The following is a 13946-nucleotide window of genomic DNA, read 5'->3' as shown; positions in this document are numbered from 1 at the left end:
TAGGGCTTGGAAGGATCAAGTTTGGGAAGCTGGGGAGAGAGAAACCTGAGTTACGCAGCTACCCCATTTCCCTTACCTCTAAGTAGGTGGACACAGGAGTCAAGAGGATCCAGGACATGGGGGGCACCCCCCCCGCCACTCTCCAGTTCCTCTTATCATAAGGGCCCTTTAGGATCTGGTCAGCGTCTCCCCAACTCCCTTCCTCCAAGACTAGGAGGGTGCCCTGGAGGAAGGACCAGAAAGCTGAGAATTTGTCCCTTCCCCTAATACCTTTTGCCTTTCACCTACAACCCGGGGATCTGGGGTCACCTCCAGAGACAATTCATTAATATTAAAGCCAGCCTTCCCTGGCACCTGCTGCAGTCCAGGGAGAGATAAACAGCACCTCATCTGGTTGACCCCCAGGGACTGGGAATTGTTGCTCTCAGAATTGTTGCTTCATAAACAAAGGTGGGGAAGGCCTCCTCCTGCCTCAGCTGCTGATTGGCTGCGGTCTCCTTGGGCCACCCAGAACTAGGGTCTGTGTGTGGCATTCCAAGTTCCAAGTTCTACATATATAAATAAGTCAGCTGCCATTGGTTTTCTGTTCACTCATCTCTGTCTCATTGGTGGCATCTCCCTCAGTTCTGGCTCCCAAAGATGGGGCACCTAGAACTTTGTTCTCCCCCCCAAATATAAGGAAGACCTAGAACCCAGATCTTTGTGAATTCCCAGTCCTAAGTCTGGTCTTCATCTGGGGGGAGGGAGAGCAGGGTGAGGGTTCCCAAAGGCTAGAATCAAACAAGAAACAGAGAGGAGGGGGAGAAGGGTATATTTTAAAAAAGGGGTGTGGAGGGAATAGGGAGAAGTAATAAATAAAGGACCCCTGAGGTAAAAAAAGTAAAAGATTTTAGACATACATGTTGTTTGCCTCTAGGCAAACTTGGCCATCCCTCTCTGGGCCTCATGACTCAAGATAAGACTGAAGACCTCCCTTCTGTAACAATGTGTTGTAGTGGAAGGAGCAATGGACTTGGAGTCATAAGTTTTGGCTTCTGGTCCCAAGCTCTGGATAACTCTGGACAAATCATTGCCCCAGTCTGGGTCTCAGTTTCCTCATCTGTAGAATGAGTAGTCAGGGCTAGAAGGATTTCAAGTTCTTTCCACTTCTAAAATTTTGGAATCCAAGACCATCCAGCTCATCTCCAAACTCAACTTTGGGGTCTGCCATATTAATTTCACCCAAGTCCAGAATCATCTCCAGGACAAGATCTCTGGATATTTGGGCTATTGTCAGTTTAAAGGAATGATGATAATTTTCATTTTTAAAGGATTTCTGTCTACTACCCAGGAGGCTGGCCTCAATTTTCCAGTTGAGGAAACAGTGACTCATCCAGCCTGTCTGAGGCAGGATTTGAGCCCAGGTCTGCCTGACTAAAGATTCAATATAGGCCATGGACCAGTTCAATGGTCTTTCACTCCTACCCACAGGGCAAGGAAGTCCTTCTGGTGTAGCCTCTCAGATCTGATGTTTGTCCTTCGTTACTGAAGAATATCAGGACATCAGGGAGGTGATACCATGACAAGCATGTGAATTAGATTTGAGTGGGGGGGGGCTGTGCTGAGTCAATGTCCTAACTTTCTCCTCGGGAGCCATCTGGATCCAGTGGCCAGATATGAATCAGGACAACCAGAAACGGCCTCTATGCGAGACAGTCAGGGTTAAGTGACTTGCCCCCCAAGGTCATACAGCCACTGTGTGTTTGAGGCTGGATTTGAACTCAGGTCCTCCTGACTTTAGGGCTGTAACCTACCCACTGCATTATCTACCTGCATTATCTAGCCTCTCAAGTCAAAAGTCAAAGGCTAATACACATTAAGTGTATTGAACTAAGCATAAATATAAATAAGGAAAAGGACAATGCCTGCCCTCAAGGAGCTTACAATCTAAAAGGAAATTCATCTGACCCCGGACGACAGTAAAGCCCAGAGAAGGGAAGCTGACTTTTCCAAGCTGCAGGAATCCAGCCCAGATTTTTCCTACCAGGTCCAGAGACTATGAATTGATCTCTGTATTCACTCCTTTCTATGTCACTTCTAAGCCCCAGCAACAATAAGCCCAAACTAAAAACCACTACCACTGGGGGGGGGGGGGCATCAGACCACATCCAAAACACCTGAGGCTGAGGGATGAGTAATATGGCAGATGAATGTTAAGAGTATTAATAGTGGGGTGGGATAAGGGGGCAACTCCTCCCTTTCTGGTAAAACTTAAGACTTCAGAAAAAAGATCTCAAAGGATAGCCCTGCCCCCAAAATGACACATAAGGGATGATTTCTCCTGGAGAACAGGAAGAGTCCAAGTCTAGACCAAGGTTTCTCCAAGTTTCCCTTAGCCTCCCCCCCCCCCAGGAGGGAGGTGAGGGTGGGGAACATGTGATGTCAAGATACACAAAGGGATTTGACAAATCTTCTGACAAAATCAGATTTCCACAGAAGAGCCCCCACATTCAATATAGGGTATATTCAAAAGCATGTTTGGGTCAAAATGCCCACACAGCAAACATACCCATGGAACTGTGCCAGGACAAGCAAGGCCACTCAGCAGCTGAGTATCCAGCAGAACAGCATAAGGGCGGTAAATCCACCCTACGGCCAGCTGCCAAGGGCTGGACTCCTATGGTGGCACCTGGGGGAGAGGGGGAGGAGGGAAGAACCTCCTCTGAGCTCCAGGGCCTATTTTGGTCAAAGATACAAGGAAGAAGGGAGGGAGGGAGGGAGGGAAGGGGTTGGGGCTGGGTCTGAGCTGATCCAGAACTATTGCCAATGCAATTCCAAGATTAGGTCAAGAGATTGGAGCTGGAGGAGATGCCAGCCCTGAGCCTTCATCTTCAACATCCATCATGTGGAAGCATACAAGTTAGAAAAGGTCTTGGGATCACTGAACATACTGCAGAAATAAGCCCAGAGAAGTGTGATAGTCCTCAGTGGCAAGAAAACTTGATTTGAAGTCAAATGGAGGGGAGTCTGAATCTGGTTCGTTATATGAATTAGTTCTATAACCAAGAGCAAATCATTTAATGCCCCTGTGCCTCAGTTTCGCTATCTGAAAAACAAAGGGTTTGGTTAAATTATATCTAAGGTCTCACTTGTGACATTGTACATTCTAAGGGCTTCCCAGTTCTGCCATTCTGTGTGCTAAGGCCCATCCCAGCTCTCAAGATTTATGTTCTAGGTTCTAAGCTTCCTTTCTGCTGAGAATCAATGTTCCAGGAGCCCTCTCCTAGCTTGACACTGCAAATTTAACATTTCAAACTCTTAGTCCTAGGAAAGCTAGGTAGCACAGGGGATAGAGCCCCAGGCCTGGAGTCAGGAAGACTCATCTTCCTGGGTTCAAATTCAGCCTCAGACACTTATTAGTTGTATGACCTGGGCAATTCACTTCACCCTGCTTGCCTCAGTTTCTTTACTTGCAAAATGAGCTGGAAAAGGAAATGGTAAACCACTCCAGTGCTTTTGCCAAGAAAACTGGGGCAGCTAGGTGATGCAGTGGATAGAGCCAGAAGGACCTGAATTTAAATGCAGCCTCAGATACTTAATAATTAATTACCTAGCTGTGTGACCTTGGGCAAGTCACTTAACCCCATTGCCCTGCCCTCCCCAAAAAAACTCAAACAGGGTCACAAAGAGTCCAACAAGATTGAAAACAACTGAACAATCAACCAACAATAATCTTAAAGACAAATGAAAATTCTAAGTCTGAGGTTCCTTTCCACTAGTTCTTACTCCCCATTTTTGTCATAGTTCCCCCCCAACACACACACAATCTTGCAGCTCTTGGGTCCCTTCTCAAAAGAATGTTTTTAAGTGCAAAAAACACTTAAGATCATTACAAAGGAAGAAAACTATGTAGAAATGAGTTACCAAAATATTTTTTAAAACCCAAATTCCTAACTCTTGCTTTACAGCTCTAGCAATCCATATTCTAAGATCTCTTCCAGCTATAACCCTGAGGCCTGCAATCATCTTCCCTTATCAGTCCACAGCTTTCCTCCCCAACCTCCCTTGTCCAGAACTGACCTGAGAATGATAGCTGGTCAGCAGAGTTAGCCTGGGTAGGGCCTCCTCTGCTCCTCTCTGCTCCTCTCTCTCGGTCATCCCAACAGTCAGTCCCCAGCTAGCCCTCAAATCCTACCTTTTCTCCAACTCCACCCACTTTTCCACTTTCTCTTCCTTACTGACTCTCCATCCCAGGAGGTATCCCATGGGTCTGTATATTTTAGGATGGTCCCAATCAATCCTATCTATAAATCTGAGCTGGGAGCACTTAGTGTGAGAAAGTCCCTCAGAAACCTCCATCGAGTAATCATCAGCTTGCAGACATCCAGTGACAGGAAACTCACTACCCACCTCCTAAGGTAGTCTTGCCCTATTTTGAGACAACTGAAACTGGTAGAAATTTCTTCCCCTCCAACCAACCTAAAGCTCTCTGCACCCCCACTCCTTCTAGTTTTCCCCCCCTAGTATCAAGCAGAATGAGTATAATTAATCACTTTTCAACTTTCTAGTAGTCATTAGATATTTGAATATACTTATATTCTTTGGGCTGCTGGCTTCCCTACCCCACCCCCAAGGCTACTGTTGGAATGCTGGCCTTAAGAAACAGAAAAACCAGGTTCATATCTAACCTCTGGCACTTTCTAGCTACTTAAGCCAGAACAAGTCAATTCTCTAGGATTCAATTAATAAATTATGGCAGCTGAGCATCAACAATGAAAGAGAAGTTCAGATCCAGGCTCAGACATTTACTGGCTGAGTGACCCTGGCTGGATAAAAATCACTCAACCTCAGTTAGCCTCAGTTTCTTAATCAGTATAATGGAGATGGTAATAGTAGCACCTCTCTCTCAGAGTTATGGTGAAGATCAAATGAAATATTTATAAACCACCGAACGCACCTATATAAATACAATAAATACTTCCAATTATAATGTCTCACAAAATGGGTTCCTCCTTGCTTAGACACGAATAAATAATCTCTATTTCTAAAAATATTTAGACTTTACAAAGTACTTTCTTTAAAACTGCCTAGTGGGAGAGGAAGTGTAAAGATAGCCAACATCCCTGTTTTACAGATGAGGAAACAGAGGCTCAAAACAGCAATTTGTCCAAAGTGGGAGACAGAATTCAAATCCAGGATGGCTAGGTCTCAGTTCAGAGCTCCTTCCATTATTTCCCATTCCTCCCTTCCTTGATGAGGTGGGGAACTATGGGTACAAATCACTGTACATACTCTCAGATCTGGCAGGTTGGTTTGGTTTAAATGTCTTTCTCTTTAGGAATGGTGGAGGGGTAGGATGGGGAAGGGGAAATGATATTCAAAATGTTGGCAATTGGAAAACAAAAGTCATCAATTAAAGATAACTTTTCAATATCCCTTGCTTTTCCAACCAAAGTCAAGCTGCTGGGAGATGAAAAGACCATCACCCAGAGGAACAGTGTGACTGAGCATGGGACTTGAAGTCAAATGATTTGAGCATGCTACCTAGGGGACCTTAGGAAAAGGGCTCTTAATATCATTGAGAATCAGTTTCTCCATTTGTTAAAAAAAAAAAAAAAAAGCAAAACCAAAAACAAATAGGAGGGTTGTACTTAAAGAACTCTATTCTATCATCCTTCATGAAGACAGGGAAAGAGCTGAGCTTAAAACCAGAAAACCTGGGACTTACTGGAGGGGTGACCTTAGGTAGATCACTAGCCCCTCAGAATCCCTGTTGTCTCAGGTCAAGGTGGAAAAGGCACCTTCAAACATTATAGAAATGGAAGTATCTGAGTTCTCCTTTTACTAGCTGGTAAAAGCTGAGAACCTTTGGAGGGGGTTGTTTGCCTTTAAACCAGTCCCATGTTATTTGAGACCATCCCCTGCAGGCATCACAAGCCATCTTTTTTTTTTCCCTCCTTCCACTATAATCTAAATCCAATCCTTAGCCACAATTTACAAATGAGGAAACTGAGCTCCAGAGAGAGAAGGACTTGGCCTAAACTCCCACAGACAGAGCCCAGACTAGAGCTAGCCCTCCTGATTTCTGACCTGTAAATGATGGGCGGGGGGGGGTTGTTTCCTTAGTAGACCTCAGTTCCATGTGTGAGTCCCTGTACGACCGTAAGAAAGTCAAGGTGCCTTTGAAGCTTAGGAGGCTGGAAGGCCTCAGACACTCATTAATGTATAACCCTGGGCCAATAACAATCTCTTTGGACCTCAGTTTCTTCATCTATAAAATGAAGAAGTGGTTTCAAAGGGCCCCTCCTAGTTCCAAATCGAGATCCCGTTATCTTTTAGCACCTCAGTTTTCTCATTTGTAAAATGAAGGCCATATAACTTAACAACCTAACCCAGATAGCCAGCTTGTTTCAAGGAAGAGAGTTTAGAAGGGCCCAGGATGGGCCCTTCCATTTCACCTCTGTCCAAGGAAGGACTATCTGGCCCACTCTAAAGCTCTGGCCATCATTTCCACGAACTTAGGAACAGGGCTTAGCAGACAGCCAGCATCCATTTTCAGTACATCTAGTCACCCAAGTTGATTCCTGAAACAACTCACCCCTACCCTTCTCAGAAAAGTTATAAGCCAGCAAAGAATCCAAAGTCAAGATCCCAGAAGGTCTTTTGGGGCAGGGTGGCTTAGCTTCGAAGAGGTGAAGGGAAGGGAGTCTGGCAACACCCTGCCTGCCTGGCTGGCTGCCTGACCTTATTCCCTACTTTAGAGGGGCCAACCCTGACTGGCAGGCCTGCTCATTCCTCCATACCAGGACCCTGCCCCCGGCCCAGCCATACATGAGGCCAGTTATGGGCCTGGCTATTGATTGTAAGGGAAAGAAAGAAGCTGTTCTAGTCCCATGGAGGAAAAGAAATAGCTGGGGCCTCAGTTGAGCCTATCTGGAGCCTGCTGAGGTTGGTCATCCTGAAGGACGATTTTAGCTCTGACAGTCTATTCTAAGGGCCCTCCCGGCTCTGACACTGTGTTCTCAGGGATCACTCAGTTCTGTCCCGGCCTACTCCTGCCCCCAGGGATGCCCTGAAGAAGGCCATCTTATAGGCAAAAATGACTAGAGTCAGAGAGACCAGGCCTCATTTTCCTTTCCAGGGTCCTGTTTTCTGCTGCCCCTATATGGATGAGAGTGAATTTCTGAACCCCTGTAGCTTGACATCCCAGTACCTTCAGTTAAAAGTTTTTGGCCTCAGAAAACCTGGATATCTGGGCATCTTGTAGGCACATGGCGAAGGGGGTGGCGGCAGTGACAATGGGATACAGAAAGAATTGGGAGCTATGAATCTGGATTTGGCCACCCACAGCCTAGACATCCCTCCCTGCCAGGGCTCTTAGGTGTTCAGTAGCCCTGTTGGGATCCAGATATGACGAGCATGAGGGCTTGGACAGCTTTGGGATCCCTCTCTAGAGGTGTCCCCCTATATTAGTGATAGAGTAGGCTTACCACCTCCCCCACAGCATCATCCCTGGCTCCAGGCCCCCAAAACCAATTAACCCTTTGTTCTTCTCCTATTTGTTGCATCCTCTGGTCCCCGGGGACTTAGAATAGCCGCAGCCTGAACGATTTTAAGGTAGGTGGATGGGTGGGAGGGAGAGGCACCTCGATGTGGGCAGATGCTAGAGGAGGGGGCGAAGCCGGAGGAAGGGAAGAGTTACTGCAGTGGCTTTTATGCATGGATCTGCTTCCCACCCCCAGCTACATCTGGGTCTTCTACGCAGCGGAGGCTTGGGGCCCCAGGACCCTTGCAAAACCCAGTATTTAAAGTGTTGTGCAAGGCTGCAGGGCCCTGGACGTAGGCCTCCCAAGTGGGGGAGGGGAGAGCAGAAGGGGAAGGGGCAGCCCCAGCCTCTGATGGGAAGCTTCACAGGGAAGAAAGGAAACTGAAAAAGAAATTAAGAAGAGAGCTTAAAAAAAAAAGAGAAGACCACTAAAAACACAAACAAACAAAAAGCCCCGCGGCCGGATTCCTTCTAAACTTCTTGGAAAGAACCGGCTTGCATCTGGAGTCTGCAGGAGCGCGGATCCCACCGGGCCGGGATCTCCCGGGAGCCCCCGGGGAGGACAGAGGCTCCCGGGGGGCAGGAGGGCCCCCGAGCCCAGCTTGTGCATGGGGGGCCCGGGGGGCGGGGGGCGAGAGGGAGTGTGCCAGTGTGGGTGCGTGTGCCGCCGGGCGTGCGGCCCCCCCACGCGCCACCCCGGGCTCCGCCGGGAGGGGGAGGGGGCTCCCGGCGCCCCTCGGCCCGGCCGGCCGCAGTTGGGGGTGGGGTGGGGTCCTGCCCCCTTCCGGCCGCCGGGTCCGGCCCCTGCCCCGCCCGAGCCGGGAGCCTCGGAGGCGCCGGGGCCCGGGGCGGGGGCGGCGGGGGGCTCGGGGGGAGGGGTGACGGGGGCGCCGCGGCCCCCGGCCCGGCCCGGCCCGGCCCGGCCCGGGGACAGGATTTCCGCTCGGCGCGGTCGGAGGAGCCGCGGCCGCGGCGGCAGCGCAGCCCAGGCCCCGGCGCCGCCGGGTCCGAGCCGGGCGCCCCCTCCCCCCGCCGCCAGGGCGCCCCGGGCCGGCTCGGGGGCCCCCGCCAAGTCCGCGAGCGGAGGAAGTGCCGCAGGTGAAGGGCCCGGCCCGGCCCGCCGCCCTCCCTGCCGGCATCCCCGGCCCGGGGCCAGCGCGGGGGGCGGGCGCAGTTCCGGGTTTAAAGGGCCCGCGGCCCGGCCCGGCCCGGCCCGGGGCGCCCCGGAAGGACCCAAGGGGGGAGGGCGCGCCGCGGGCGGCCCCGCTCCGCCCCGCTCGGGGGCCCGGGGGCCCGGGGGCCCGGGGGCCCGGGTGGCCGGGCCCGGCGCGCCGGGGCGCCCCCAGCCCGCCTTACCGTGCTCCGGGCGGCCGGCCCGGCCCAGCCCGTCCTCCCGCGCCGCCTCGGGCTGCTCCGGCTCTCGGCCCGGCTGGCCTGGCCGCGCTCCGCCCGCCTCCTGCCCGCCCCGCGGCCCTGCGCGCTGCGGCCCCCCCGGCCCCCCCACCCCGATTGGGCCGGATTGGTAAATTCCTCCTGGCGCGCGGCGGCCCCCGCCCCCCGCGGCCCCGACGCCCCGCCCCCGGGCGCCCATTGGCCGGCCGGGGCGATCGGATGCAAATTCCTAACCTCTGAATCAGAGCCGCGCGGCGTGCGGCCGCCCCCGCCCCCGCCGCGGAGGCCCGCCCCGCCCCCCGCGGCCCCGCCCCGCCCGCCCCGCCCGCCCCGGGGGTCCCAGGCTGCAGCCCCGGCCGCGGCCCCTTTAAATCAAGAGAAATCAGTTTTAAAAAGAAGAGATACTAAAGTCGCTGCGGAGGACACGCCCCCTCCCCTCCCGTCTAGGGACCGTCTACAAAGTGCCCGATCGGGCTCCCGGAGGAGGGGGAGGATTCCCCAAGGCCGCCCGGCTGGCCGGGGAAAGCGCGCGGGGCTGCGGGCCGAGGCAAGGGAGGACAGGCGCAGCTATTGAGCGCCTGCTGCATGCCGAGCCCTGCAGCGGCTGGGCTCCTGGGGTCATCGCCCCCCCAGGCATCGGTGCCGCCACTCGCCGCGGCCCCGGCCCCGGACCGTCCGGCCGCTGCTCCCCCTCTCTGGGCCTCGGTTTCCCCGCCGGTCAAGGAGGAGGGCTGGATTCAAGGATCTCCACCAGACCTCAGGATCACGAAGACCTGAGTTCAAGTCTCGCCGTTGATAGACGCGTCCAAGTCCCCCCAAAGGCTTCTCGGGCTCGGGCACCAAGGCAGCAAGACTCGCAAGAGTCGCCGCCGAAGATTATAAAAATAAGAAAAAGCTTTACAGGAGCTTCGTGACCCTTAAAAATCTGTTATCCTCGGTGTGCCTCAGGTTCCTCATCTGTAAAACGCGGGTATGAGGAAGCCCTGGGGCAGCGAGGTGGTAGAGGGGCCGGAGCACTGGGTTCAAATTCTGTCCTCTGTGTGACGATGCTGAAGCAGTCACTCGCGCCCATTGTCTCGCCAAAAACAAAAGCGGGTGGGATAACAGGATAACTGGGGTCCCCGGGTAGCCGTGAGGACAGCGCGGAGCAACGCCCAAGACCTGGGTGCTCCATAAGTGTTTGTTCCTTTATTATTCCAGCCACGATAGCTTATAACTTGTATTCTCGGCGCTGAGAAAGAGATGAGACCGAGGAGGAAGCAGCTGCCCCCTCCCAAGTGCCCAGAGACCTTGCAGGCTAGGTGGCCCGGCCCACGGCGGGAGGTGACGATTAATCAAGGATTCAGACTTAATGAGAAGGGGCGATGGGGAGGAGGTAAATTCTGCCCCCCGGAAATTCAGGCAACCTGCCGGCTTGTCAGACCTGCCAGGGGCTTCTGGTTGTCCGGGTTTATCTTTTGTGACCCCCCGTTTGGGGTTTTCTTGACAGAGATACTGGAGTGATTTGTCGTTTCCTTTTCCAGCTCACTTTATAGATGAGGAGATTGAGGCAAATGGATGAAGCGACTTGTCCAGGGTCACACTAAATACCTGAGGTCATATTTGAACTCATGTCTTCCTGATTCCAGGCTTGGCGCTCTAGCCCCTGTGCCACCTAGCCGCCCCTAGAAGAGACCGTAGTCTGTAAAATATTAGACTTGAAAGGACCCTTAAAACAGAAAATGCCTGGACTGGAAAAGCCCCAAGAACACAAAAATGTCAGAAATGGGAGGAGCTTGGATCTGAGAATGTCAAAACCAGAAGGACCCTTAGAATATGGAACTTCAGAGCTCTGAGGGGTCTCATATTTTATGTCCAAAAATCAAATTCCATATGCCCCATATATCTTACCTTCTATCATCTGTCACCCCAGGTTAAAACCTCATTTTTTTTTTCATTCCTTTCCCTCATCCCTCCTTGGCCACCCCTTTCAACTTGCTTCATGAGGCCTTCCAGTCTCTTCTTGCCTGAAGTGTGTTAATAGCTTGATAATTGCTCTCTTTGTATGTCCTTTCTCCTTTCTTCAGTCCTCTAGTGTTTCTACTTGATAAAAAATAAAAACTTTTTGGGGTTTGACATTCAAGGCACTCTATAATCTGACTCTATCACACCTCTCTAACCTTACCTCCTATTACCTTCTGCCATGTAGCTCATTTGTCTCCCAAACAAAATCATTCTATGTTCTTGCCCCTGTGTGCTTTCCTCCCTTCTTGTTCTTCCCTTTTCCCATCTCTGGTGGTCATTGAAGAGTTTTTGCCTAGAATACATTCCCTCCTCTTCACATGTTTAAATCCTTCCCTAATTCTCCTGACTAGGAGGAAAAAAACCTTTCCTCCTAGAATTTATTTTTCTAAGACCTAGAAGGTCCTTCAAGAATCCTCTTTCGGGGCGGCTAGGTGGCGTAGTGGACAAAGCACTGGCCTTGGAGTCAGGAGTATCTGGGTTCAAATATGGTCTCAGACACTTAATAATTACCTAGCTGTGTGGCCTTGGGCAAGCCACTTAACCCTCCTTTGCCTTGCAAAAACCTAAAAAAAATCCGCTTTCAAAGGCTTCTCTCTACACCTCAGTTATTTCACTAAAGTTTCTCTGCACACAGACCAATATGCTACCAGTAGATTGTAACTTCCCTGGGGGCAGGTGTGGTATCATTTTTCAATTTCTGTCATGGATCTCAGGGCATTTTACACGGTTGAGTTGAACAGAAGTCAAATGGATAGAGAAGGCTAAAATAAGAGATTTGGAGTCAATGATCTTTAAGGTCCTGTTTAGTTCTGACATTCTGTGTTCTAAGGATCCTTCAAACTCTCATCTTCTATGTTCTAAGGGCCTTCCCATGCCTGAAATTCTGTGTCCTAAAGACCCTCCCAGCTCTGACATTCTGCGTCCTAAAGGTCCTCCCAGTTCTGACATTCTGTGTGTTCTAAGGGTCCTCCAAGCCCTGACATTCTATGTTCTTTGGGTTAATGTTGGCGCTAAGAAGACCCTTAGAACACAGAATGTGCCCATTTCTGTTGCTGGCATCATCAACAAGGTTTTACTCTTCCCTCTTTCTGTTCTGATATTCTATCAGGTCTTTCTTAGCAGCTATCATATATTAAAGCACAAGAATCCCAAATGTTTTTAAGGCTAAAGGATCAGCTTAGAAAGGTGGCAGTTTAGAAAATGAAAGCTTTCTTCTGAGTCCTTATGATGATAGTAGGCAGCTTTTAAGAGTTAGGATGAAAAAATTTTTTTAAATTAAAAAAATTAGGATGGTGCTGAGTCTAATAGTGCTTGGGAAGCTCCACCTTTGTATACTATTCCTAATATTTTATTATGTGACTCAGAGTTCTATAGGATTTCACTAGTAAGGAGGAGAGTTTGAAGCAAGTTGGGCTCTGCCTAGGTGGTGAAAGAAATTATAGCTCTTTGGCAAAGGGAGAATAATTCACACCTTTTCTCTCATTCATTCCATCCACTTCTCACTTTTTCTTTCATTCATTCCAGTGATATTTCTAAAGTGCCCTCTCAGGTCAAGGGCCTGGACCTTAAGTTTTCCACTTAGTCCAACTTAACTGAAGTTTTGTTAATCCTCATCATAACCCCTGGGAGGGAAGCCAGGCAAGTTGAGCCAACAGGTCTTTATTAAAGGCTCCTTAGAGCAAGACAGATTGGGAAGTCACAGAGTCCCAGGTTAGAAACAAAGCAGCTTAATTTTACTTTGGAAATGTAGCATTCTAGCATCAGCCTTCGAGTCAGGAGTACCTGATTTCAAATCTGGCCTCAGACACTTAATAATTACCTAGCTGTGTGGCCTTGGGCAAGCCACTTAACCCCGTTTGCCTTGCAAAAACCTAATTTTTTTTTAAAAAAAAGGAAATGTAGCATCCTCACCAATAAATATTTAAATTCAATTTAAATTTAAACTAAAAAACCCAAATTATAAAAAAAGAGTGAAGGGGCAAAAAAGAATTCCAGTAACTTCTATTTTGGAAAAATTGAGGATGAGAATTCTAACAATTGGAGTGGGGTGGTTAGAGAAGACTCGCCCCGTGCTGAACCTGGAAGGAAAAGAAACTTCTAGAAGACAGAAGTGTAATAAGAAATGATGAGCAGGTGGATTTTTTTAAAAATCTGGAAAAATTTACATGAATTGATGCTGAGTGAAGTGAGCAGAACTAGGAGAACATTATAGACAGTTATAGCAACATTGTAGAAGGATCAACTGTGATTGACTCAGCTCTTCTCAACAATACAATGATTCAAGACAGTTCCAATGGACTCATGATGGAAAGTGTTGTCCACCTCCAGGAAAAGAACCGATGGAATCTGAATGCAGATCAAAGCATACTAATTTTACTTTCTTTGTTTTTCTTCTTTTCATTCTGTTTCTTCTTTCACAAGATGACTTAATGTGGAAATATATTTTACATGGTTGCTCGTGTATAACCTCTACCAGATTGTTTGCCATCTTGGTGGGAGAAGGGGAAGGAGAAAGGGAGAAAAGTTTAGAACTCAAAAATCATATAAAAATGGATGTTGAAAATTGTCTTTACATGTAATTGGAAAAAACACCATACTATTAACATTAAAAAAGAAGAAGATGATGGCAAAGCTGTGAGGAAGGAGGATATTGCAGGTTCAGGAGAGGATTACAGTAAATTCATGGAGATTGGAGATGGAATATAAAGTACAGGAAAGATTTAGTAATCTAATTTGAATGAAATTTAAGAGTGAACAAAGAGGGATACTGTCAATGGTAGGATTCAGATAAATTAACAATTCAACATAAAATTAGGTATCAGTTCTGCCAAACCAGTGTCAACCAGTTGAATCCCACTACTGGATACTATCCTATGAAATTAGTCTGGAAAAGTAAATGGGAGTCCAGTTGTGGAAGACTTTGAAAGACAAAGTTAGAAATATCTATTTTAATCTAGTGACAACAGGGGACTCTGATGACTTTTGAATACAATGGACAGACATCCCCTTAGGAAAGTGATCTTCC

At 49.2% G+C, this 13946-nt stretch overlaps 1 protein-coding gene across 3 annotated transcripts in view; it reads right to left on the bottom strand.

Annotated features, from left to right (window-relative positions):
- The window catches only part of ARID3A (AT-rich interaction domain 3A), an 80803-nt gene extending 71830 nt beyond the window's left edge, over window positions 1-8973 (bottom strand). The window contains exon 1 of one of the 3 annotated variants that reach the window (XM_074204484.1): window positions 8882-8973. The gene's annotated coding sequence lies outside the window, so the exon portion shown is untranslated. The other 2 variants (XM_074204483.1, XM_074204485.1) reach the window with 2 other exon arrangements.
- Between the last annotated feature and the right edge of the window lie 4973 nt (window positions 8974-13946).

This window comes from Macrotis lagotis, chromosome X (genome assembly GCF_037893015.1).
Source record: "Macrotis lagotis isolate mMagLag1 chromosome X, bilby.v1.9.chrom.fasta, whole genome shotgun sequence".
NCBI lineage: Eukaryota > Metazoa > Chordata > Mammalia > Peramelemorphia > Peramelidae > Macrotis > Macrotis lagotis.
This window is presented reverse-complemented; position numbering and strand designations above follow the sequence as displayed.